Here is a 5,452-nt window from a genome sequence, read left to right as displayed (position 1 = left end):
ACCTTCACTTTTAAACAATTGTTGTACATGTGATTTTTTTTTTCCTGTTCATACATTTGTGCTGCCCATATACTCTTGGCACATTTCAATAAAATTGTTTGGAAAATAAACACAGCGCTTGCTGGGAAAAAAAAAGAAAAGAAAAATAATTTCCCATATTTGTTGTCTCAAAGATACTAGAATATACTGATTTATAGCTACTGATTTTTCCCAAACAAATTAGCCCAGTATGAATAACCTCCACAGTCTCTTTTTGTTGTTGTTGTTATCTATCTGAATTCTGCCCATTTAAGGTAAACTGATGTCTATAATTACTCCTGCTCAAGAACTTCTAGAGCCTTCTAACATCTGGTAACCAATTCCGTCTTTAAAGTACTTACTACCATGATTTCAGTTTTCTTGACTGTATCCTAACAGAAAAAATAGTACAAAGGGGTCACAAATGCAGAATAAAAGCTAGAAGGATAGAATGATTAATATTCACAAATTTTAGAGTAATAGATGGTTTTATTGTAATTGGAAGTGCGGAGGATTTCTGTGAATTAGTATACTTTTTTTATATACTTTAAGTTCTAGGGTACATGTGCACAACATGCAGGTTTGTTACATATGTATACATGTGCCATGTGCTGTGCTGCACCCATTAACTCGTCATTTACATTAGGTATATCTCCTAAAGCTACCCCTCCCCCCTCCCCCCACCCCACAACAGGCCCCGGTGTTTGATGTTCCCCTTCCTGTGTCCAAGTGTCCTCATTGTTCAATTCCCACCTAAGAGTGAGAACATGCAGTGTTTGGTTTTTTATCCTTGCGATAGTTTGCTGAGAATGATGGTTTCCAGCTTCATCCATGTCCCTACAAAGGACATGAACTCATCTTTTTTATGGCTGCATAGTATTCCATGGTGTATATGTGCCACATTTTCTTAATCCAGTCTATCATTGATGGACATTTGGGTTGGTTCCAAGTCTTTGCTATTGTGAATAATGCCGCAGTAAACATATGTGTGCATGTGTCTTTATAGCAGCATGATTTATAATCCTTTCGGTATATACCCAGTAATGGGATGGCTGGGTCAAATGGTATTTCTAGTTCTAGATCCTTGAGGAATAGCCACACTGTCTTCCACAATGGTTGAACTAGTTTACAGTCCCACCAACAGTGTAAAAGTGTTCCTATTTCTCTACATCCTCTCTAGCACCTGTTGTTTCCTGATTTTTTAATGATTGCCATTCTAACTGGTGTGAGATGGTGTCTCATTTGTGGTTCTGATTTGCATTTCTCTGATAGCCAGTGATGATGAGCATTTTTTCATGTGTCTGTTGACTGCATAAATGTCTTCTTTTGAGAAGTGTCTGTTCATATCCTCCATCCACTTTTTGATGGGGTTGTTTGTTTTTTCCTTCTAAGTTTGTTTGAGTTCTTTGTAAATTCTGGACATTAGCCCTTTGTCAGATGAGCAGATTGCAAAAATTTCCTTCCATTCTGTAGGTTGCCTGTTCACTCTGTACGTTGCCTGTTTACTCTGATGGTAGTTTCTTTTGCTGTGCAAAAGCTCTTTAGTTTAATTAGATCCCATTTGTCAATTTTGGCTTGTGTTGCCATTGCTTTTGGTGTTTTAGACATGAAGTCCTTGCCCATGCCTATGTCCTGAATGGTATTGCCTAGGTTTTCTTCTAGGGTTTTTATGGTTTTAGGTCTAACATTTAAGTCTTTAATCCATCTTGAATTAATTTTTGTATAAGGTCCAAGGAAGGGATCCAGTTTCAGCTTTCTCCATATGGCTAGCCAGTTTTCCCAGCATCATTTATTAAATAGGGAATCCTTTCCCCATTGCTTGTTTTTCTCAGGCTTGTCAAAGATCAGATGGTTGTAGATGTGTGGTATTATTTCTGAGGGCTCTGTTCTGTTCCATTGGTCTATATCTCTGTTTTGGTACCAGTACCATGCTGTTTTGGTTACTGTAGCCTTGTAGTATAGTTTGAAGTCAGGTACCATGATGCCTCCAGCTTTGTTCTTTTTGCTTAGGATTGTCTTGGCAATGCGGGCTCTTTTTTGGTTCCATATGAACTTTAAAGTAGTTTTTTCCAATTCTGTGAAGGAAGTCTTTGGTAGCTTGATGGTGATGGCACTGGATCTATAAATTATCTTGAACAGTATGGCCATTTTCGCGATATTGATTCTTCCTATCCATGAGCATGGAATGTCCTTCCATTTGTTTGTATCCTCTTTTATTTCATTGAGCAGTGGTTTGTAGTTCTCCTTGAAGAGGTCCTTCACATCCCTTGTAAGTTGTATTCCTAGGTATTTTATTCTCTTTGAAGCAATTGTGAATGGGAGTCCACTCATGATTTGGCCCTCTGTTTGTCTGTTATTGCTGTATAAGAATGCATGTGATTTCTACACATTGATTTTGTATCCTGAGACTTTGCTGAAGTTGTTTATCAGCTTAAGGAGATTTCGGATGGAGATGATGGGGTTTTCTAAATATACAATCATGTCATCTGCAAACAGGGACAATTTGACTTTCTCTTTTCCTAATTGAATACCCTTTATTTCTTTCTCCTGCCTGATTGCCCTGGCCAGAACTTCCAACACTATGTTGAATAGGAGCGGTGAGAGAGGGCATCCCTGTCTTGTGCCAGTTTTCAAAGGGAATGCTTCCAGTTTTTGCTCATTCAGTGTAATATTGGCTGTGGGTTTGTCATAAATAGCTCTTATTATTTTGAGATACATCCCATCAATACCTAATTTATGGAGAGTTTTTAGCATGAAGGGCTGTTGAATTTTGTCAAAGGCCTTTTCTGCATCTATTGAAATAATCATGTGGTTTTTGTCTTTGATTCTGTTTATATGTTGGATTATGTTTATTGATTTGCATATGTTGAACCAGCCTTGCATCCCAGGGATGAAGCCCACTTGATCATGGTGGATAAGCTTTTTGATGTGCTGCTGGATTTGGTTTGCCAGTATTTTATTGAGGATTTTTGCATCAATGTTCATCAAGGATATTGGTCTAAAATTCTCTTTTTTTGTTGTGTCTCTGCCAGGCTTTGGTATCAGGATGATGCTGGCCTCATAAAATGAGTTAGGGAGGATTCCCTCTTTTTCTATTGACTGGAATAGTTTCAGAAGGAATAGTACCAGCTCCTCCTTGTACCTCTGGTAGAATTTGGCTGTGAATCCGTCTGTTCCTGGACTTTTTTTGGTTGGTAGGCTATTAACTATTGCCTCAATTTCAGAGCCTGTTATTGGTCTATTCAGGGATTCAACTTCTTCTTGGTTTAGTCTTGGGAGGGTGTATGTGCCAGGAATTTATCCATTTCTACTAGATTTTCTAGTTTATTTGCATAGAGGTGTTCATAGTATTCTCTGACGGTAGTTTGTATTTCTGTGGGATTGGTGGTGATATCCCCTTTATCATTTTTTATTGCATCTATTTGATTCTTCTCTCTTTTCTTCTTTATTAGTATATTTTTAAAGCATTATTTCAGTGAATCCATGGCTGAGAACCTACTCTAATCTAGGTGCTGCCATCGGCCATAACAAGAAAAGGAGAATAAACCATGGATTACAAGGCCTTCCCTTCAAGGCTGGTGTTGTTTCTTTCTGAATGTCTTTACAGAGAACTCAGTTCTGATTTTGCAGAGTTTTATGTTACATACATAGGACAGAAAATAGGAACTAGGGAAGCTCTGAGATTTCTAGCATGTCTGTTGAATAAATAATACTATTCTTTCAACTTTCTTACTGCTTTCATCTTAGGATATACAGCACTCTGAAATGCTAGTCAAACCTCAGAATACCCCTGTAGTATGCTTATGGGTGATCTTTTTTTGAGATTTACTAAGGGGAAGATTTGATGGATCATAGACCGCCAAGCAAGTTCCCTGGAAGATGCAGATCAGACCAAGGAGCAGCCTTTTTACCGCAACAGGTAGTCATGTTACTGCTTCAGGACTGCAAGATGGAATACATGAAAATGTGTTCATGTATGTGGCCTTAAAAATGTCGCACAGAATTTGAAAAGTGAAAGCTTATCCTTAGAAAAAGAAAAAGGCTAAAAGCTGGTAGACACGAGATAGGACTGGACACAGAGAACAGGCTGATATCTTCTTAAATGGTGGGCAGACTTTAAAAAAAATTCTATGGTCTGTTTTTGCTAACTAGACCCTATATAGTCTTCTTAGTAACATCCCCACATGGAAATAACCATCAGTCTCAGATGGAAAGAATGAGAAATCATCTAAATAGAGATGCAGAAAAGATTTAGCAGGACGAAAAGAACTGAACAGCACAGAGAGATGGGTGATACATAGTTCTGGAATTACACATTCAAACATAAGCTAGTGAGACATTTAGAGAAAGCACTTTTGCACGCATTTGTCTTCAGCCCTCTGCCAAGAAAGTCCTCTAGCCCATGAAGAAAAGCAATGTTTCAGGACAACCAAGCGTTCTTTGAATCATCTCCTGTGTTCCTGTGGGACTTCCCTAGCCTTTGGATCCCTCACATTGCTCACTGCTCTGTGTCTCAAGCCTCATCTCCTCGACATCCATATGGATTAGCTTTCTGGCTCCCAATTTAGCTCCATTTCCTTGATTCTGACAACTTTACGCATAGGTGTGCTGCCGTTTACATTCCGCATGGCTCCTCACACATGTGTACAACATCCATTTAATTCATTTCTTTATAATGCTGAAATTCAGTGAGTTCCAACCATATGCTAAGGGCTGTGCTGGGTGCTGGAAATCAGTAGTGAGCAACACACTGATTTTTAGAAGTGTATATGTTGAGGAGAGGGACTAAAATATTAAAAATTATTTAAACAAAAATTATTGCTATAAATGTCATGTAGAAAAACAGAATATGTGATGGCAAATAACAAAGCTCCTTGTCTAGGGCTTCAGGTACATTATCCCAGAGGTGTCACCTCTAGACTGAAGCCTATAGCTATTGAATATGAGGAGACATGGGATGGAATAGAGTGGCGAGGACTCCTGGGTATGTGCCTTGTGTGAAATTCCGAGTTAGGAAGGATCTGTTCTCTTTGAGGAGTGAGTGTAGGCTAATGCCACTGGAGCAGATTAAGCATGAGGTAGGAAGGCCTCGTCTTGCTTTCCAAGAGGACAAATGCCTGGATAGCAGAAAGGAAAATGAAGGAAAGGAAATGGATTCAACTGCTGGTTAGGACCTGGGGTCAATTAGGTTGAGGGTGTGAGGAAAGTGAGGTGGCCACCATGGCTCCATGTTTCTAGATGAAGAAAGGCCATCTGGGCAGCATCTGCCTGATGTTGGCCAAGCCTATGATATACAGCAAACAGGTGACCAGTTTCATTTGTCAAGAATAATATAAATGTAGCAACACTGTTCCCCTTATCACATATTTGTGAAAGTAAGAGAGTGTGTGTGTGTGTGTGTGTGTGTGTGTGTGTAAGGCGTGGAAGTCAAGAA

The sequence above is a fragment of the Pongo pygmaeus genome, chromosome 16 (genome assembly GCF_028885625.2).
Source record: "Pongo pygmaeus isolate AG05252 chromosome 16, NHGRI_mPonPyg2-v2.0_pri, whole genome shotgun sequence".
Taxonomy (NCBI): Eukaryota; Metazoa; Chordata; class Mammalia; order Primates; family Hominidae; genus Pongo; species Pongo pygmaeus.
Note: the sequence above shows the minus strand (reverse complement) of the source record.